The 21,874-nt window shown below is 46.2% G+C and overlaps 1 long non-coding RNA gene across 1 annotated transcript in view; it reads left to right on the top strand.

Annotated features, from left to right (window-relative positions):
• The first annotated feature begins 1,470 nt into the window (after positions 1-1,470).
• Positions 1,471-21,874, top strand: part of LOC308178379 — a 36,455-nt gene continuing 16,051 nt past the window's right edge. Inside the window, exons 1-3 of the long non-coding RNA XR_013939715.1 lie at positions 1,471-3,416; positions 3,950-4,058; positions 5,911-12,483. This is a non-coding gene — a long non-coding RNA (uncharacterized lncRNA). The remainder of the gene's footprint in view (positions 3,417-3,949; positions 4,059-5,910; positions 12,484-21,874) is intronic.

The raw sequence follows: 21,874 nt of genomic DNA, 5'->3' as shown, positions 1-21,874 counted from the left end.
TAAACGAGCTGCTCTGCTGCAGTGGTGCTCTCGTGTCTGTAAATGCTGTCAGAGCTCTCCTCCACTCAGCACGGTGCATGGGGCACAAGGTCTGGGGTTCATGGCTGGCAAGAATCCACGCTGTATCCAATAAATACAATGCAGTTTTTTACCACTCCAGATGTGGAAAGGCCTGAAAACCGCAGGGAAAGTCCCAGAGCGCGACCAGGATGAGGGGAACCACCAGGCACCATGGAGCATTGGGCCGTGGTTGAGGCTTGTTCCTACTTACAGAAGCAGCACTTTTCTAGTAACAGTTTGTGCATATTAATGTCTTGGGCTCATTGTTGTGGCCGGCAGCCCAGTGGGTTCACTTTTTCAGCAACCACCCTGTGTGATCAGGTTTTGTGTCTGGTAAAGTTAATATAGATACATAGGAATGAACTCATATGAAAAGTCAAGAGCATTATGTGAGCTTGACCCTTGGTCAAGCAAGATATGGCTGGCTATATGAAATATGCAGGAGATAGCACTAAGCAAGAACAGTCCTTGGCCGATCACCTAAATCCTTGCAGTATACTGCCCAATGGCCCATACACATACATGCATCCAGAAATTCTAGACTTCATTGTTCTACATTTGCTTCAGTTCTTGGCCCTAAAAGGAGCTGTAGAAAGTACCCTATTTTCTCTGCAGTGTTTAGGAACACAGTGCTTTCTCCATGACATACCAACTATACCTCTGAGGCTCCTGCACACAGAATCCTTTGTATTTCACTCTTAATAGTCTGAGTCCTCTATTTAATGGATGTTAAGCTCAAAGTTAAACAGCTTAAATGCTTTGATTTCTAGCATCTGTGTCCTGTTAGAGCTCTCTCACTCTCATTTGCACACCTTGTTAGATGAACATATTCAGAGAGAACAAGGGTTTTTCTCTCCTTCAAGTATTTATAGCGATGACTTGTGATGTAATCAATAGGGTTTGCAGAGTCTCATCCTGCACCATTGCAACTATATTCTTCAGAATGATGCTTATTACAATATTAGAGCCAAGACTGATAAGATAAAGATGAATTAAAACAAATTGTACATTATCTGCTTCCATCCTGCTGTTGAGATTGCAAAAGACAAGAAATGAAATTCTCTGAAAGACAAGCTCTTCTCCCTATTCCCAAGCAGAGGAGGGGAAGCTGCTGAAGCAGACGGGGGGTGGTCCTGACGTGCTGTGCTGAGGTGGGGCTGTTGTTCCTCACTCTCGGCAGATGAACAACGTGCTCTGTGTCAGGCTCCACATCCACCCTGCCTCTGTGCTAGGTCCAAAGCATATCTTTCCCAATCCCTCTTCAGTCTCTGCTCACTCAGCTCCTGGGTGATCTCCAGAATTCAGCACACCTATGGTCTGGACTCGCTTTCTCCTGCAACACAACCCAGGAGGTGTAGCAATAGGTCGCATGTTCTGTTGCCTGGTCTTCTGGCTTCTTCTCCCAGGAACCACTGCAAAGAGAAATGCTTTCAGGGAACAAGGCTCATGAGACAGTTTTATCCTCCGTGTCACAGCCACCAGTGAGCTGGCTTGCACGGGCCCAAAGAATGCTGATATCCCACACAGTCTCAGCAAGAGATGCTGGCAAGATCCCTTCATGGACCTGCCTGGCAGTCTCTCTGCTCGACCAGGTCCACATCATGAAGAATGAGTATTGGGCCCTGCAAGCCTACTGTTGCCAGCACATGCTGGAAACATTTTCTGAAAGACTTTGGGTACTTTGGCAGGTACGCTTTGGAGAGATTCGGCTGATGTAACATTTAAGCAAAGTGCTTTTCAACATGAATATGTGTACCCTGTGCTGAACTAAGAGATATCAGGAACTCTTAGTGTTGTCAGGAATGAAATGCAGCCTTTTTCTGGAAACCACATTCTCCTTTGCTGGATGAGCACTTGAAGTCATCTTGCCAGAGATCTGCCAAGGTAGGGGACTCAGCACAAAGTCATTGGGCAGTGTTTAGTACTTCCATAAGAACAATTTGTGGCATGGAAGTATCTAACTGTCTCAGTCAATGAGACTGGGATGCTCTTTCGGGCACAGAAACTGCCCTAAAGAACATTATAATAGCATTGCTTTAGATGGAGTTGCCAGGAATTACTGCTTCTTGCTCTTGGCTGGAAGGTAGTTTCACTCTTCATGTTACATGAGGTAGGTGTATTTAACCAAGATGCTGCTTGAGAGTGGAAAGTATGACTTTTGCCAAAACTAGGGAAACCCTGGCAAGGCGATTGATGTCACCTTGCTGCCATGCTCTCCCTAGCTACTGAGACTAGGTAAATGCCATTTTCTAACCAAAGAGAAATGCAGTTTTTCTATGAAGGTTATAAGAAGTAAATTTCCACCCAAAGAAGATTCCTAACGTATGACAAATGCTGTGTATAAATATGATCCTGGAAGCAAGAAGCAAAATGTACCTTCACCAGTGCAAATGCTTGGTCCTCCAAGAGGGTGTGCCAATGGTAGAGTCCCCCTTCCTGGATCAGGAATTCAACAGAACACAGTCCTGTATGCTTTGAAAGCCTGTATTTTCCCAGAATATCAAGGGTTTAATTTCTTTAGATGTACCTGCAAATCCAGGATGCCTCTGTATGAATTTCATAGGACTCTGTCCCTGCAAACAGACTCCTTTGGTTTTAAAGCTAGACGGGCCCAGAACCTGCTCTGTGTTCTCTCTCCCGTTATATTTGTATCACTGTTCTATTACAGCAAGGTGCTGCTGAGAAGAGATGAAAAGAAGCTTGGAAGTCTGTTTCTGTTAAAGTGCGAATTTATTTTTAAATCTCTTGAATTATTTATCTTTTTTTTTTTTTTTTTTTTACAGGTGAATATGTTTATGACTGCTTCTCTTTCCCAAAGTAACACTTGGCATGAAGGGAATTAAATGCAGCTTGTTTTAATTTTCAAGTCAAGCTTCAGCTTTGCTGAAATTTCAGAAGGAAATTAGTGTTTTATAAATTAAACTCTGTCTTGTGTGCTTTCTTTTTAAAGAGAGTTTGGCATTTGAAAAGGGAGCAGGGACAGAAAACAAACATTAGATGAGGGAAACTTCTTTTTAAGGATGTATTCTTTCAGTTATCTGTAGAGAGCTGTGAGAGATCACTGTGGCAGTCCATCAGCTGTATGCAGGGAGGCTCCAGCAGTGTACCAATACCTTTGGCAGGAATTGGTTTTAGTAGCAAATTGCTGGTTTGTGGCATGAGCTGCTGCTTTGAACTGACAGGATGATTAAACTTGTTGCTGCTTTCTGTGAGAGAGCACATGCCCAGTGCACTAGCCAGAAAGCCTTGTTATGCTTCAAAGCAGTTTAGATACTGATACCATCAAAGCTTAGCTGAAAAGGATCCTGCACAGCCATGTCCATGCAGTCTGTGCAGGTGCACTGCCATCAAAACAGGTGAGGCTGTGGTTCCTGGGAAAATCAAACTACCATCAACATACATTGACAAACCAGTCCAATTTGTTGTTCCGTTTGAGGCTATATTTGGCACTTCTGTTCCTCCCTCCAAGGTAAGGTTGAAATGATCTTACCTTAACTCTTGTGGTACAAGAAGCCACAGGAGTGCAACTCTGGGGCTGGACAGGTGCAGCAGTCTGGCTGTTCAGAGTGGAGGAAATGCCACACTGCTGTTCAGCTGAGAGATTGGACATGAGAGCTGTGGCTGTGGCAGCTGCTTCCAGCCCTCAGTAACTTGGTCCTGCAGGTAGTGAACATGGAAGGGGTCATAGTATAACTCTCTGTTCATCAAGTCCATTTTCCATTCCTGGAATAAAAACTAATACACATTGCTTTGGAAGAGAGTAGTCCTTCCAGCTTCTAGTGCTGCTTACAGGCTGTATTGCCTCTCACAGCTTAGCAGAGAGCAGATCTTTTTTACATGTAGCCTTCCAATTTTTGTAGTATTTACTGTACAAGTACTTATGTTCTAGATTCCAACCGATGCATTTAAATCTGATGGAGATGACAGTGGGAGGATCTCTGCTGCAATGAGAGTGCTTTTTATGTCCACTGCCAATGAAGCACCCTGTGCCAAGCTGGGTGAGTTGCGGTATAATCCATGTTTCTTTTCATCTGCATTGTTTTGTCCTTTTTTAACAAAAGGACTATAGTTTAGTGTGCTTCAGTGAATTTATTGCTCTAGGTCTGGTTTTGAGGAGCAATGACCACTGGGTGCCCCGTTATCTTTTAACTCATGAGAGTATGAAACAGTCATCTCATGTTTCCTGCAGCTTATGGCCCATATCTGATGGTGGAATGTAAAATGAGTTTATGATTTAGAAGTAGAAAAGGTTAACTCTAAATAATAACAAAGTTCAAATGCAGAATAGTAATGTTGCTTTTGTTTTTATGGGTTCTACATAATTCTGGCTCCTTCCCCAAAGGATTTAGTGTAACTCAATGAGAAAATTGCATTCACATCCCTTGGGCTGCTCTGCCATGACTGAACTGGAATTAGGGGCAATATAAGAAGTGGTTTTATAGAAACAGTCTGGATGTCTGCCTGCTAGGAGGAAGCACTTGGTGCCTGGGCTGTACTGCCCCTTTATAGGACGCAGGTGGGACAACAGTAGGCTTGTGATAAGAAATGAGGAAAAAGCTGAGTGCTCTTGAAGCCATAACGCTGCACTGATGTTGTAAGGGGGACGTACTACACAGAGGCCTCTGCTTGCTGTACCTGCCCCTGGGATGGGATGTTTGCTGACACCTACTGGGAAGAGCTGTCAGATAGCTTCTTGCTCAGATCAAGAAGTTGTAAGTGTGTTGTTGGCTTGTTGATGGCAACTTTACTTCCCTAGGGCTGCTCAGCATCCAGTGCCATGGGCTGAGGTCTCCCAGAAGGAAGGAGTACCACTGGCTTGGCATCTTCCCCAGACTTACGGCCATTGCTTCTGTCTCCATCATTAGCCTTGAGGTGTTTGCTAAGCCCCATAACTTCCTGGAGCAGTCCCATGAACACATGCACAAACAAGGTGTGGCTTTGCCCATCCCACGCGTGGTTCAGAGCATCATAGTAGGATCCTGTACACAGGCAAGGTGCTTTGCCTTGTCCTCCTGTGAGTGCTGCATGGCAAGAAGCTGCAGGAAGGCTTCCTGAAACTGGGACAGACTTAGCTCCTGGTCTCGGTGAAGAGAGAGATTAAAACCACAAAATAACTGTGGGTCTGTGCCCATGAAGGGTCTTTGGGAAGGGCTTCTGAGTGAGAAGGACCATTAGGATTCAGCTCTCTGTAAAAGTGGTGCGTCCTGGAGTGTGCTGCAGAGCTTACTGCTGTGCTGCAGAGCTTAGTGCTTGCTAAGCTTGCACGATGCCCAGCAGCAGCAGAAGCATTTGGGAGTGTGGGCATGCAAAGGAGCTGGGTTGTTATTTGGTGCTGGCATTTCAGACACGACTAAACCATTTTGATAGAACAGACAGAATCTGACAGTTTCACTATTCAATTGTTTCTTATAGATTTTGAATAAAAATAAATTGGCTTCTCTTAAAAGAACAAACTGCAGAAAAGCTTTTGTAAACAGAAGTGAGTGGTCTCTGAAGCATGGCAGATAGCTCTATATGCACAGCCAGATAACAAGGACTTCAATGGCCAGTGCAGAGTGGGCTGGATTGTAAAGCAAATGCCTCTTCCCACCTTTAGCTTTGCCTTGAGAGACTTGTGGAAAGAAATGCACAGGAGGAAAGGCAGGAGGTTTTAGAGCCTGAGCATCCCTCCAGAAGGCTGGCATAGCATCAACACCATCACAAAAGCATTGCAGAGAGCACGCTGCTGGCACTGATGAGCTCTTCCCAGTGCTTCCCTGCCTCAGTGGCAGGGTGCTTCTCACTTTCACTGCTTATGAAAACCTGTTAATGTGACACTGGTGCATTCTCTGCTTGCTGTTTCTGTTGCAGTGCACGCAAGGGGATGAGTGAGATCAAGTGCAGATGCTGCCCAAGCATTCTGGGAGACATGGTTCCTGCCCTAGAGAACTGATGGTCTCGGGGGATACTGCAAGGAACAGTCAAGGAGGTAGTAGCATCACCTGTTTGATAGTGATCAATTCCTTCACCCTTCCGAGGCTGGTTCTTTGTTCCTGTGGTGGCCTGTTTCAGGAGCTGCTGCCACCTTCTGAGATGGGGCATGGACCACACAGTGGCAGATTTTATCTGTAGGGGCTGCCTGGGAGTGGCTGACACTCCTGGGGACTGCCAGTGACAGACTTACTTTTTCTAGGGTGCAGATGTTGGTGGCAGAGTGTCTGTTTTGATGCTTCCTGGACCCATGTCACCTTTGTGAGACCACCTTCCACAGAGGCTGCAAGGCATCTGGGAAGCAGCAAATCTAAAGCCACCATGATGAGTTCAGTTTGCATGTAGAAGGAATTGCTGGCTTAGGAGGTTTATCTGCAGCTTTTGTAAATCACAGGCCTGTTCCTCTTCAGGCAGCATCCTGCTGATGTCTGCTCTGTAGGACTGGTGGCTCGTGCAGATTGCCAAGGCTGGTTGTTGGTGGCAGATGCTGAGCCCAAGCTGTGGCTGGCAGTGGGTGCTGGGGAAGGACAGGGTGACGGTCAGGCCCCAGGGCAAGTTTGCCTGTGAGGGAAGGGTTTGGGTGTATGTCCCCAGGAGCCCCTTACTGGCAGACCATTCCTAGGGAATTAACCTTGGTGCAGACAGAAAAGCCATGAGTGTAACTGCCTTGATGTTAAAGGAGGGCTCACCTGGGTGAATGCCTTGCCATGGCCCCAGGGTGGGAGGAGAGAGCTTGGTGAGGCCAGGCAGCCCCAGGGCTTCTGCAGGCAACTCTTGGGAATGCTTGTGTTGTGGTATGCAGGCTCCATAGCCTCAGGCATGCTTTTGAGAAGAAGAGTTCTGCGATGAGGACTGAAAGGTCACCCTGGTTGTTCAGTTCTGGGAGCTGCACTTCTCTGACCACAAGCATTTGCTAGGGCCAGGGCTGATGAGCCTGTGGCAGCTGATGTCCTGGCATTCCTCCTGCTTTCCTTAGCGCCTTCATTAGTCTGGGAGGCTGGAGCCTGGCAGTTCTCTGTCTCTTTGCACCTTTTAGCTTTGCTCCTAAGGATTGGTATGTGCTGGACTATCTGTTTATTGGCTGGAGTTCGCTAATGGGAGGTATAAGCATTCTGGATTCTCTGGAGGACTTTGTTTGCAAATGTCCTGGGATACAGGTGCAAATGGCTGTAAGGAAAATGCCTTTCATCATTCAAGATAAAGAACATAATAAAGCCTTGGAGACATCGCTTCATTCAGGAATTAAATTGCAAGAGCCATCTGGTGTCAAATAAGTTTCATTTAATAGGTCACTCACTTAAATAAAGTTTCTGTAGAAATCAATATCTCCTTCTCTTGCAATTGACAGCTCAAGACATTGAAAATGGCATTTTTCACATAAGATTTATTTAATTTTAGTAAGAAGAATCCCTCCCACACCCTCTACTTGGTCTAGGCAGCTCTGGTACAAGGTTAAGAGTCTGCTGAGGTGGAAACCTGCCCTGTCCTTTCCCATGGGTATAATGTGAAGTCATTTCAGCACAGGCTTGCCAATCTCATGTGCGGTCAAGGCGACATTTTCACAGGGCTGTATCAGACGTCTGTTCACAGCTCACTGAAGGAAACAGGGACAAGTCATTGCATTCTCTCTTACACATGAATTTGGCAGGGCAGAATTACTCACTATATAGCAGAACTGGACTTTCTGTAGAGGCAGATATCTGTGTGCTATTGTGTGCTGTGAAGAGTGGAGACTTCAGAAAGGATACTCCTGTGTCCAGGACAAGTGCATCCTATATCTTCAGAACCTCTAAAGGAAATGGGACACATTTTCTGAGTTTTATTTTATTTATTTATTTTTCAGTCTGATAGTATCCCATGGGAAAGGGAGGAGACTCTGGCAGCTTTCTATATCATTTCCCAGGAGAACTGTGTGTAGGAAATGAGAGCTGTTGTTATTCCTACCACAGTACAATGATTGTTTCTGAATGATTGCTGTTTCCTCCACTTGCTTTTCAGTCTTAAGCAATTTCTGATGTTGACACGCCATCTCCAGTCACATTTGTCTTGTTGTGTGGCATGACTGATGCAATTACAGCTGACATTGTCACAGTATTTTGCACAAATGACCAATTGTAGACTAGCAGATGACCCCTGAGATGAGCATCAGGAGTCATCAATGCCCTGAACTTCTACCACAGGAAAGAGTTGCTGGCTCTCAGAGCAATGTGTGGCCAATGCCAAATATCTCAAGCAGAGACTTCTCTGCTGTTGTGTGCAAGAAGCAGTGTTATTACTCGATTCTTGCACAGCCTACACATAGACTTACCTTGTCAGCATTTTTCTCCACAAGACACCTCCTGCCATGGATGGGGGGGGGGGTTAGTGACATGTTGTCAGGGAGCTTGGAGATGCTTCTCTGAAGAACGATGTCAGCGCCTAAGGTGGTATGCTGTGCATGGGGAGAAAACACCTTGGATTTGTGTTCAACAGTGGGAAAACCAGAGGAGTTGTTAGGGATGCTGGTGTTCACTTGCAGTGTAGGCACATGGGACATTCACCAGACCCAAAAACTTAAAACTGAGATACAAAATCCTCATCCTCAAGAGGGCACAGCTTCCTGGTGTTGGTAAGCGTAAGGAGACCTGAGACGTCCACGGGATGATGAGTGCCCGCTCTGGTGCTGAGAAGCTGGCAGCAGTTCATGTGAAGGCTCAGTGGGGCACAAGAGCTCTGCAGCTGCCAGGATGGGGCGCCGCGCTTGGAGCTCTCTGCGCTGCCTTCTGTGCGCTGTGGGTGCTCCTAGGATGCATGAGGTAGCTCCTGCTTTCCTGGCAGTTTCCTGCTGTGTGTGAGAGAGGCCAGTCGGCCTGTGAGAGTGGCACAGGGGTAGGGTGGACAGGAATAGTTTTGCACTCCCATGGCATGCTAGCTATGCTTGTTCTCATTGTACTGAGAGTACAGGAAGGCAGTTTCAGGATCTATTTGGAGAAGCTAACCCAGAGGTGATAGCAGTTTCCCACTCCCTGCCAAACAGACAGAATTAGACTCTCTTTAAAACTACTCAAGCTTTTAATGACCTCTTTCATATACAAACTGACCATCTAACTTTGCACAATTCACTGAAATTCCATTTTACTCAAGGAAATAAAAATAATGGTTTAAACTATTTCAAATATAGCTGTAAATCCCTAACAACATTAACCTTTTCCAAAGCATCAAACTGATCCCTGGTGGATTTTTAAAGTTGCTATTAGGAGAAGGCACAAGATACTCTTTCCTGAAATTCATGTTCCCAAAGTAAATAACAAGTCACACCGTGTGTGGAGTTTATTAGCTCTCTGACTGGTACCTGCTTATCTCCTCATCCTATTCCAAGTCATCAAACACCAGCAATTTTTGCATTATGAAGGCAAAAAGTTAATGCACAAAATCACAGATACAAGGAGGAGGTCTAGGGTGATACCCAGGTGAAATGAGGGAACAGTGGTTGCTACAAAGAGCATGGGAGCAGAGAAGTACTGCCTGGCTTGCACAGCTGTGCATCTTTCTTTGAAGAAATCTGAGGCTCTGGTGTTTGATGGTCAGAAGGACTTGGCTGGAAACGGCAATAATTGGAAAGGTTTAGGCTTCCAGGTCCAGTTCATTCATTATACAGGATCAGATCCACTATTTCATTTTGGTTCACTGGCTAAGAGAAATGGAAGGGAACCATTGGCATCTCCTGGGCCACAGAGCATTGCCTCTAAGAGGGGAAAGTGGTCTAAAGGAAACAGCTTATTTTGATAATAGCACCACAGTCCTACCCAAACAGGAAAACACAGATCAGGGACCTTTTTTCTCATAATATACTCCTGTTGTGGAACACGAGAGCATGAGATAGGAGCCTGTAGGTGAACAAGAGCTGGGTCTGAGAGGATTGTAAAGGGAGGCTGATGCAATGCAAGCATGATGGTTTGCAACAGGAGTAGTGCAGATGTGAAACAGGAAGGATGGAGCAATTTTTCCTGAACACTGTCCTGCACGGGCTGAGAAAGCAGGAGCAGGACTGGCTAAGGAGAGGTATAGGAATATGTATCTGCAGATACTGGTATGAGATTGAGAAAGGATGATAGGTGAATCTAGCCTGGGAACCAGAACAGCAGGTGGAAGAGGTCTACTGAAGGCCTCTTGTAACCCTCTGGAGCACTGCAGCGGGGGATTTTTTATGCTATGGGGAAGACAAGGAACTAAGAGCTCCAAGTGTGCTGGTGAGGATGGGCTTGGCTTGCTAAAGTGCCTGTTCATGGTGAACTGTGCCTGGCTCAGTGGCCTGGAATGAAAAATGATAGAATGACTTTCCCCATCAGTGAAAGGCTGTCTGGAGGGGCTGGGTGTCTCTCTTCCAGGAGAGAGAGCAAACTGAGATTGGGCGTGCCAGTGACATTCTGCCCCAAATAGCAAATACTGTGTTCATAACTTCCTTTAAATAGCTCCCCACATTGTTTTCTGGCTAAATAGCTGACAATTAACAAGCTCGTTACTTCATTCATCCCAGGCTCTTCACATTGAATTACTGATATGTTAAATATCTGATTACCTTTGAAGCTAACTAGCTTACAACAGATCCAGCACTACAAAAGCATTCTCAGTTCTGTGAAAGTGACTATCAAAATTTGTGCCATCTGTTTTTTATTCGTAAGGAGTAGAAAACTCCTTTGTCCTCAGCAAAGTTATCACAACTGGAAAGCTATGATATGTAGCTAAAATAAGACTTTGTGTTTCCCATCTTTCTGTAGCTACAGAGCTTTGAATAGTGCAAAGTCGATTTTTATTTTGCGCATATCTGTGAGGTTAACCTGAACCATGGGCCTGGGCTGCAGTTTTCCCTTCTGATAAACAAGTATAAACATAACTATAGCTGAGAAAGGAGATCTGGCAGTAAACAGAGCGTTATCGAAGGGTGTTATTTTCAGAATTACAGCTGCTTGTCTCTGACAAATTAAAAGAGGAAGCATCTGCAAAGCACAACAGGGAGAAAATACAGCAGGGGATGTTTTGTCAAGAGTCAGAGGTAATAGTCCTGTAGAGATAGTCTCCTGGTGTTCTGCAAAGTATTGTGATTCTACATGTTGGTGTTCAGAGAGCCTAAGTAGGCATTTGTATGCATTGTGCTAGGAATGGTGCTATTTAAACATGCTTGCCTCTAAGAGTCTGTATTCCCTAATTCTCTGTCAGTAAACACCTCTTAGGAGGGTTTCTTCCAAAGTATGGGAGAGAATACATCCTCCTGTGCTTCTGGTAGGAGACAGAATATATAGAGCTTCTCTCTGTGCTTTCTCCATGTTGACACCAGTCCCTCTCACTCCTTGTTTTCGTCTGGACATTTTAATAATGGGAAGAAGACAAGCACAGGAAAACTTCTACCAGGTAGTGTGATCTGTGCTTTTGCTTCCTGTAGTAAAAACACCCTGTGTTAACTTCTCACTTTCCTGAGCAGCCACTGTGTCTCTCATGGGGGTGTCATGCTGAGACCTGTCTCCAGCTCAGCAGTGCCAACAGTTTAGGAGCTTGCAGCTGCCGCAGCCTCACACAGGCAGTCTGCACCTTGGAAGGTGCATTTCCCTTGTGTTATGGCTGTGGTTAGCTCCATTAGACCACCAAGGGAGGGAAGGAGTTTCTATGTTGCGTGTGATGTGTGTGCATGCCATTGGACAAATTACATGAAAGAAAGTGGAAACAGCATATACAGTTGCTTGGGAGAATAGCCACTTATTTTGACTTGATGTTTATGATTTCCCTTGCATGTCTTAAAGAGGCATCTTTTCCTGCTGTGTTAAAGTTAACTATTGCACATTCAGTCCCTGTGCCATGCCCTACCCAACACACTACCCCAAGTCCATGAAACTGCCGGATGCTTGGGTGCCGTGGGGGCGGAGTGAGGTCTCTGCACCTCCTGTCCTGCAGCCCAGCAGCAGCAGTCCCTGCCTGAGGCTCTGCTTGAAGCTGCCCAAGACATGGGGAGAAGGGGACATGGGGAGACAGGTACCCAAACACAGCACCTGTCCATCTGGGCTATGTGAAACAGCCGCCTGTTTTGCCTGCACTCCATATTAATGTCTGTCTGTAACCCTTCTTCAGAACTGTCACTTCAGATAGCTTTTGTAAGTTAGGCTGTTGTTTCAGAGTAATGCATACTCAGACTCAGGCAAGACTTGTCTTTGACTACACCGATCATCAAGTTTGTACATAGAGAGAGCTGTCCTGAAAGGCACAGGACACTCCGAACTGTCTGGGTTGATAAAGCAAATTCCTGAGGGAGCTAGGACAGCCCACTGAAGCAAATCTGGGACAGGAATTCAGGAGATATCCACCACATACAGACAGGAGAACAAATGCTCTGCTGCTGACACTTGGTCAAACAGTGTTAGTGCCGGAGGGGAAGACGGAAAGAAGATAACCACCTGACGGAGGGCAGGGAGGGCACTGCGGCAGGTAATATCCCTTTCCTTGCTACAGCACAAATTCATCCACAGTGCAGAATGAGCACTTCCAGACTCCCCTGGCTGCTCTGCACAGGCCATTCTTCCTGGGCATTGCAGGACCATTAATGGGGACTGTAGGGGCAATTTAGCAGGCCCAGCTAATGGTTGGAGCAGGTACATGCAAATTTCCTGCTCTCAAACACATGTAGTGCTCATGTGTCTTAGTTACTTATTTGCAAGGTGTATTCATGTTCCATAACACAAATGTATTCTCTTTGTGGAGGTGATCTATAATGCATCAGAAAGGAACATATTTGGAGAGAGAGACAGAGGGAGAGAGTGCCTCTGTCACTCCTGACTTCTCACACTCCTGTTTTACAAAGCAAGTCTGAGAGATTTACAGTCAAACAAAAGGTGGACATGACCCTTTGTAAATAGTAACACTTAAAATTCCTGCTGATCTGAAGGTGAAGGCTGAGCAGGTGCTGCATGCAACAGCTGTTGCCCTCCTGAGATCATGGTTTTTAATTCACTTGCATTTATGTAATCTGTTCCCCGTTTGCTGGTGTGGCACTGAAATGCACTCAGCTCCCATGGACCAAATGAATTCCTGTTTGCAGCTCTCACTGCTCATCTTCGGCTCATCCTTGTACAGCATGGAACAGACTGTGTTACTCATGAGCATAGGGCTTCATCTACAGCATCAGGCTTCTTAGTTTTGGTAGAAGAAGAAAGCTGTGTGCTCTCACGTTTATTCTTAGAGCAAGCGGAGAAAGGATATGCTCTAATAGCATTTAGATGCTGTCTCCAGTGTCCATGGTTTGTTCAAAGGGTCAGTGAAAGAGTGGTACAAGCCCATATTTCATGGAAACACTGCCAGATGGCTCTTGCTGACTGGGCTAGAACTCTGACCCCTGTCTTCTGGACCTCCATCCTTTACAAGAATTATGTTTCCCTGGACGTATCCAGAAAGACATAGATGAAGCTGAGCTAAACAATATTTCTATAGTCTTTGGCACTTCCTTTGCATAGTGAAGTTAACCAATGTAGTTTATTAAATATCTTACAGCTCTTCTCTGGTCATGATTATCTATAGTTCATAATATACTTTCACTATGATTATACTAGGGGGGAACTGGTAGGGTTTGCTGCAGCGAGTTGCCCAAAGCCCAATCCAGAGTTTGGTGTTTAAAATGCTTCTACAGTACAAACACATCCTTTAAGTATCGAGAAAGAAATGTGTATTGTGGTGTTGACTTTTTTTTTTTTTTCCTTCAAAAAATGACATTTTGAAGTAGGTTAAATCTACCACTTTTCCACATTTTTTCAGAGAGAGATTTCATCTGGCTAGCATACGTGCTTTCCATGAGAAACTGTTTATGAGCTCCTGAGTCACTCGTCTACTCTTCGTGATGTAACAATAGTAGATCTGGAGGAATGACCAAGGTTAGGTTTATAGTCTCAATTCAGATGTACTGCCAAGTTATTCAGTGATTCGTTTTGTTAGTGCCTGAGCCAAAGGACAATCCATCTCAGTGATGTCCTTAAGATTATACCTATATACCATTTGCCCAATAAGGCATTCACCTGCTGCTCCAATCCCAGAAGAAATCCGTGTTTCATTTCAGAGATGCCAATTCTTTGCTCTTCCTCCTTTTGCCATTCTTGTGAAGACAAACTCTTTGGGGTGTGTGGGAAGAAATGTCGAAGGATTGTGGAAAAACCTTGTCCACTTCAACTGCCACACCCTGTTCAATTATGAATGGTAAATCAGCTGTAGGTCATGGTCATCTAGGTTTAAGCGATCAATATATATTAATGGGATAAGACATATTCTTTGTTGCCCTCCAAGTAACTGACCTAGACTTCTGCAGTCCCAGTGGAAGGTGTAAGATGTGACCATACTATTACTGTCTGTGCTGAGTGAATGCAAAACTGTAGCTCAGCTCCTTGCTCACAGCCAGTTATCTATCCTGGCACTTGTATAATTATAATACATGCTTTATTGCTTGTCAATATTTTAACCTTTCTGACACATTATCCCCTAGGGCAACTGAGCAACCTTAATAATATAGCTGATAATTATCCTCCACAAGAATAAAGTTATCACTAGGGTCCTGTATAAATCACAAGGAAAAGATGACAGATTTCACTGGCTGGTCATCACAGAAATGGGAAGAGGCACAGATTGTGACAGCTTAATGGGGAAGGTAATAAAACCAACAGTAAAGTCATTTATAATATAAGCAATGATTCTCAGGCCCTTCTATTTGTTTTCATGCTAATAGAAGATAAATGTCAGATTAGGAACAAGACCTGAAATTTCTATTTAAAATATTTGGGAAATGTCATTAAATATCAGCAATTCACAGCTCAAGAAGTGGCAGCATGGGTCTTAATTACCTGCATATGGTCCCTGGAAACAAAGTGGGCATAAGAGTATTTGCTGCCCCGTTTCCTGGGGACTGCCAAGAGTAATGTTTCTACAGTGCTGAGAGTGCCAGGGCCCCATGCAGACTGTGCCTGCAGGCAGCCACTGTCCCTCACTTCTGGAAGGAGCTGGGTGTTGCGCAGTGCCTGTGCAGGAGGAGAGTGGGATGGAGAGTCTGTGAGGATCCTGAACTGGGTACATCACATCACGACTGTTTTGTCAGGATGCATGTTTCACAAGGAACCCAAGTGGTCATTATAAACAAACGAAAGTCTTCATTGCAGGTATGAAAAAGCTCTGCAGCAGTAATGAAGTTGTGACAAAGGGGAGGGTGCATTGTAGCATATATGTAGGCATAATACGCGCTCAATAGAAATACATTGTTAAGTTCCACGGCAGTATCACTGGCTAGTCATTTGGGGTGCACATTGTGAAAAGGCACATGGGCTGCCCTTAGCATTTATACTCCACATTTACAAAAGGTTTGGGATTGAGAGCTGTAGAAATATATAGAAAAAAAGAAGTATCCTGAGGAGCGGCAGAATCTGAGACTCCCTGTGTGAGACCATGAGAGTTGGAAAAGCAGGGTAACAGCCGAAGGAGAAGAAGAAGTAGGAGGCTACCTCCCCACTTCTCCTGGGGAAGAGCCTGGGTGGCTTGGGGATGGTTTGTTGCTGGGCCAGGAGGTTCCCTGGCCACTGTCCCATGTTGTGCAGGTGCTGGGGAGCTGGATCAGATCGGGACTGGCATGGTGCTCCCCAGCAAGAAAGCGGTGGTGCTGTCTGGGCGCTGCTCGCTGAGTGCCAGCTCCCAGCAAAGCCGAGGCAGTTGTGGCTGGGAGCAGCAGGAGCAGCTCTGCCCAGAACACAGCTGGGCCTGGGCTGCACTGCCTTCAGATGCTCTGTTCAGCACTCGTCTCAGTGCAGGGATTAATCTGAGGATATCTCTGGGACTCTGGTGGTGGCTGGGGAAGGGATGTGGAAAGGAGAATGATGGAAGTTGTGTGTGTGTCTGTGCTTAACATTCTCGGTGCATTCCTTCGCTTGCACTTCTCACAGATATGCACTTTGAGGTCTGAGCCCTGGTGCCTCTAATCTAGTGAGCACCTTATTGATCAAATCTTGCCATTTGATCTCTTGAGCCGTCTAGCGTTGCAAAAAAGGGGTAAATTGTTCCTTATACTTTAAAGCAATTAGAATGTTTTTAGTGCATGTAGCCCCATATGATAAATACTGAGGCACAGCTGGGATGAGAATAACAAAAAGCTGAGGGATAATTAACAGCTGGAACACTACAAACCAGTTCCCCAGCCCAAACCCCAGAGGGATGTGACACATGCATCATGTCGCTCTCTGGGCTGATGCTACAGCTCAGGGGTGTGAGGTATTGAATTACAGTCTCTAGAAAATATTGTTTGGGGAATGTTGAGGAGAGCTGGTAAACAATGTACTGGAAGGTGACAGATAGGTTTGCAGCTTCATATAGTGCTTTCACAACAAAAAGAGCCATCCAGGGTTTTCCCATCACTGCCCTGCCTGTCAGAACCGGAAGGCAGCAGGCTGTCTGCCAGGACTTGTGGGGAAGTCCAACCCAGCAGCCGGTGAGCTTGCTTAGTTCTGATAGGTGTTGTCTTTAAATGATTATTTTATTACAGAGCACAACACTAACAATGGCTGATGAATCTCAAACTTAATGAAGCACCATCTGTGATTCAGCTGTTGTAGAAAATGTATAGAAAGCTCTTTGCACTGGCTTTGGACAGCCTAGACTCCCCTTCTAGGCTCTCCTGTCCTCAGTGTGGTGTTATGGGGAATGCCACAGAGAGTCCTAGCTCAGAGCTGCTGTCTGCATGATCTGGACATAGCCAGCAATCTCCCATGTGCTCCTAGTGAGAGAAGCATCACAGCCACACAGAGGTGGGGATGGTGGAGGCAGCCAGGATTTGCTTTCTAAAATGTTTTCCTTTCTATCTCCCTTCTTTATGGGGAATAATTCAGAAGAATTTGATCTAGGAGGACAGTTCACTCCTATAAATCTGCCAAAAAGTCATGGCAGTGTCTCACTGAGTCAAATTCTTGGTTTGCTGCATTGCTGCCTACCTCTACAGCATCCTGCATAACCTTACTGCCAGCCCCACCATGCACTGCCCACCTGTGAATCACTCAGTGTAGTGCATGTCAAGGTAAGTAAGGGTGAATACTAGATTCTCTCTCAAATGCTACATTCCTCTGGCAGCTTCACTGAAGTTCAAACAAGTTTCAAATAAGTGTTTCATTATTTAAATGAGTGACTCCCACAGACACTATAACGACTGGTGTCTGTGCACAGGGGGTGAACAGGAGGTTGATAGCCAGATTTTCTCTATATGTTGATGACAGGGTGAGTTTTGAGGTGGTTTGCTACTTGTTAAAACAAACAAACAAACGAACAAAAAACAACAACAACAAAAAACACCAACACCACCACGAACAAAAATACCAAGAACCTCAGAGAGAAACAGTGTCTCAGGAGAACTGTTACCCGGTAAAATCTACCCACTGCAGTATGTTTCTCCTAGAGGAATTTTCCTGCACATGTAGTGAACAGTCCCAACAGTACTGGAGCATATGATGCCTACTTGGGTGTCTGGTGCCGATGATATCTGCACAAGATGGGGGATTTTATTCATCTGGGTTTGTGCATTCAGCTCCATACCATTGTGCCCATTTCAGCTCCCAGCAGCTCAGCACCATCTGGAAAGCACTGGTATACGTGGTCATTTTTAAATGCTTAAAAGAGAGGTGGACGCTTCTGTTAGCCCTAATAAAGGTACTGATCATAGAATCATAGAATATCCTGAGTTGGAAGGGACCCACAAAGATCATTGAGTCCAACTCCTGGGTCCAACACCCAGAAAATCAGACCATATGTCAGACAGTGTTATCCAAATGCTTCTTGAACTCTTGGCATGCTTGGTGCTATGACTACTTCCCTGGGGAGCCTGTTCCAGGGCCCGACCACCTTCTTGGTGAAGAACTTTTTCCTGATACCCAGCCTGAACTGCCCCCGTCACAACTTCAAGCCATTCCCTTGGGTCCTATTGCTGGTCACCAGAGAGAAGAGATCAGCGCCTGCCTTTCTGCTCTCCCTTTGAGGAATAAAAGGGAGATCCCTCAAGTCAGCTGGCTTATGAAGCAAGGGAGCTGGAGGTAAAAGAAAAAATGTGAGGAAGCGAACTCCAATGTTTTTTTGTTCAAGAAAGAAATAGTTTTCCATATCCCAATTTTTCAAGCAATAAAAACTATGCATCTGAACAGCAAAGACAGATCTGCTCTGGGCATTTGCATGTGGAAGTGTAGAAAACATATTTCTTTAATTCTGTTCTTGGAGGTTTCTGGTTAGGGAGAAAACCTCCAAGTGCTGCCTGCACTGGATCTGCAGGAGTCCTGAACACAACTGGAAGCCATGGGCTCCTCTTAGCTGCTTGTGGTATGGTCTTCTGTTTCGCCCTTTCCTCCTGCACCCCCAGGGTTTGCCCAGGCTGTTTGGATCCTGGGACCCACTCTGCCCTGACCAAGCTCAGCTCAGCTGCATCTCCACAGGGCATGCATGGAAATCAGCTGTGCAGAGAGCTGGGCTGGTCGGAGCCTTCCGGACTAGTGAGGGGCTGGATGAACGCTCTGCATGCCTGCTCCTGGAAGAGCAGTGAGGTTACCTTTGCCTGCTGAGGAAGGCTGAGCTCGTCCAGCAGACTTTATTCAAGCAGAGCAGCTGTGTGTTGTTTTCTTGGCAAAGCTGTGGATGTAGAGGCTGCTGGTAGGTGCATCTCTTGTGAGCACAGCTGAGTCAGAAGCAAGAATACCCAAAGCTGGAAAAATGAATGTCTCACTTTCTGATAGCCCGGTCCTTTCCCAGCCCGCACTGCTGCTCAGCATGCAGTTTCCAGGGTTCTCATGGCATGAGGAGCAAGCAGCACAGTGCAGGGTCCACTTGTCCATGCTGGCCTGCGGCTGTAGGGGAGAAGTCTGTGCTCAAGAGCCAGCTCGCCCTTGCACACTTTGTGCCCGAGCAGAGGGCAGCCAGAGCAGTTTTAGAAGGGCTACGGCAGGATGCCTGCTTCACCTCCAACCTGGATCTGGCTAAACTGGCAGCTTTTATGTTCTTTGTTCCTGTTCCAGAGAGGCACTGTGATTACAGGACAGACATAAAGTCACAGAATCACTGTCAAAACCTAAAGTAAAGAATTCATCTCATAAAAAATGTGTCAGCCAAACAAACAGAAGAGTTATAACTTTCCATTCTCCCTTTCTGGACCCAAGGGGAAAGCGTGCTGTTACAGCACATGCCTGAGGAGCTGACAGTGGCCAAAGAGGAGCATTTCTTTGCCCCTGGAGAGGCCCTTTCAGAGTTATTAGTCATAAGTTTCTATTTAATGTACTGATTAGGGCCAAGACTTGTAGACAGACACTGACTGTGCATGTGAATTGACTTAAGCATTATTATGTATGACCACTGTCAGCTCTGTTCCCCAGGAAGATTGATACACAGAACGAGTCTTCTCTAGCTGTTTCTGAAAAGATTCACGACACTGCAGTGAAAGTGGCTTCCAGTGGGAACCTCTGTGTACTGATATCAGCATATATTTTATTCCCCTTGACTACAAGGACTGGTTAGGTTATGAGCCTCCCACTGAAATAGGCTGCACACAATTGCCAGATAATTGGTTCTTTTCCTTGTAGGCTGATGGAGTTATGTTTCACCCTTGACTCCCTCAAAAGCAGCAGTCACAGCACCATGGGTTGCTTCTCTCTCATCCAGCTGTGCTCACTGGTTTTCCTGTACACCTGGCATGGGCAGATGGGATGTCCCAAGAACAGAGGGCAGAGAGCAGCTGCTGGGCATGGTTTAAACCCTAGGTTTGCTGCGTGAGTAAGCAGTGGGAACGCAGGACTGCACAAGTTTGTAGGGTACTGGTCCAGGCAAGCAGACTGGAGATCATGCAGCAGATTGCGCTGCAGAGTGACGCTGAAAAGAGGCTGCTGTAGCAGATGTTGCAGCCCAGCTGTCCTACCTTTGCCCCTGGACCCACATAGTACTTTCCTTCTGTGGCATGTTACAGCTGCTGCTCAAACAGCTGCTGTGGTGTCCAAACTGATGACCAGAGACATGACTTGGGCTAATCCAGTCTGCTGATCCTTGGAAGGCAGTTTTGAGACTGAAAGCAGGCCTTGTCTATTTACAAATGGAGGTTAAATGGGCAAGTAATGAGTGGATGCTCAATGTCCAGGTTACCCAGAGACTAAAAGCTCAGGGAGACCATGTTAGGAGAGAGCTCCTGTCTCCTTTGAGTGTGTCAGGTTTCCATACCTCACATAAAGGTCTCTGTAACGGGAAGGGGGAGAAAGGAGCAGGGAGAGAGACTCCTAAGTGGACATTTGGAAAGCTTTCAGTGCTCTGTTGTTGGCATTTAATTAATGGTTTGTCTGTAACCCTTCAGCAGAGAGGTGTCTTCTCCTGCAATCTTGTCAAAATAGACTGCTTTAAATAAATCAAGAATTAATAATGTTCCTTAATATTAAAGGTCACCACGAAAATACAACTGAATGGGAATGCACCTGGAAGATTAGCAACAAGGGATTTTAAAAGAACTAAAAGAACAGAAAAATGGTGTTAACCAGCGCAAGAGAAATCCTCAGTTCACTGTGGCATTGATAGAAATGTGAAAATGGGGGCCCAAGCTCCATCACCAGTGGGTCTCTGTTCCTGTGAAATTCTCCTGAGTGGCAGAGACTACTTCTCCCCAAGACCAAGTGCTCCAGCTGTGTTTGGAGGGATATCTTTGCACCTGGCAGAAGACCATGCCACCAGGACATATCCTCCCGGGCTCTGAGAGGCATGCTGTGCAGTAAAGGAGCCAGGTGATCATCATGCCTGGTGGTTAGTGTCCTGTCAGGAGGGGTGGGGAGTCTGACTGGAATCAAGGCTGGAGCAGGTTCTCCAGCAAGAGCTGAGCTGTAAGCCAAGGCTTCCCAAGGTTCCTCCATAATGATGCTGCCTGATAACATCGGTCTGCCACCAGCAGCTTGGCAATAGTCCTTTCTGTGCCCTTCTCCGTCTCATGTCCTCGCCTCTGCCCACCACAGCACCTGTAAGGCTCTGGGGCAGCGTGGGTGTTCACTCTTATATTTCTTGCACACTGCAGTTGTCCCTTCAGGTGGACTGACTTGAGTCACAGCCAACTTCCCTTCTATCTGCATGCCCTCTGAGGACCTGATCAGACACTGCACACTCAGCAGCCCTCCTGAGAGCATGAAAAGGGATTGCCCAGCAGGCAGGATGAGCAGAGCAGTTCAGGTTCCTGCATGCTCTATCATATGGTCCAGACTACTGGAAAATCACCTGAAATGGATGCTGGAGGACTTGTTTGCTCCAGTAAGTGAGCAGTCAGGCTATTCCTAGGGCTCTGCAGCACGTGGCTGCCCCAGACTGCTGGGACAGAGCACACAAGGTCACCTGAAACTGGCCTCAGGGGCAGGAGCATGAGGCTTGGCAGTAAGGGGTGTCCCAGGGTGGGCTTTCCTCTCTCTTCACTCTGTTACAGTCCTGTTGCAGGATAGTGTGGGCAGGACCCTCCATGACTCCTTTTCTTCCAAGCCTACCTCTTTCCCTTTTGGATATGCATTGACATGCACGGCCGGGGAGGGAAGTCCTGTAGCTTGAAGTCAGCACCACCAGGACTCAGCTATTCAGAGAGGCTGGTGCTTCAGGGCAGGACAGCGTGTGCTAGGAGCTGGTGCAGGTAGAGGTGAGGGTCTGCCCTCCAGGAGACCGAGGCAAATGGGCATGTGGGGATGCTGGGGATGCTCATTCAATCTATTGGCTATTGGATGGGCAGAGCTCTGCATTTCTTGGGAAAGAGAGAGATAAAACCAGCAAACCAACAGTAAGACTTCTTCCAGGATTGTTGCAGTGGGTTAAGTTCTTTCATTAA

This window comes from Anser brachyrhynchus, assembly GCF_964034855.1.
Source record: "Anser brachyrhynchus genome assembly, chromosome: 15".
Taxonomy (NCBI): domain Eukaryota; kingdom Metazoa; phylum Chordata; class Aves; order Anseriformes; family Anatidae; genus Anser; species Anser brachyrhynchus.
The sequence above is the reverse complement of the archived record's forward strand: the minus strand, read 5'-3'. Positions and strand labels throughout refer to the sequence as shown.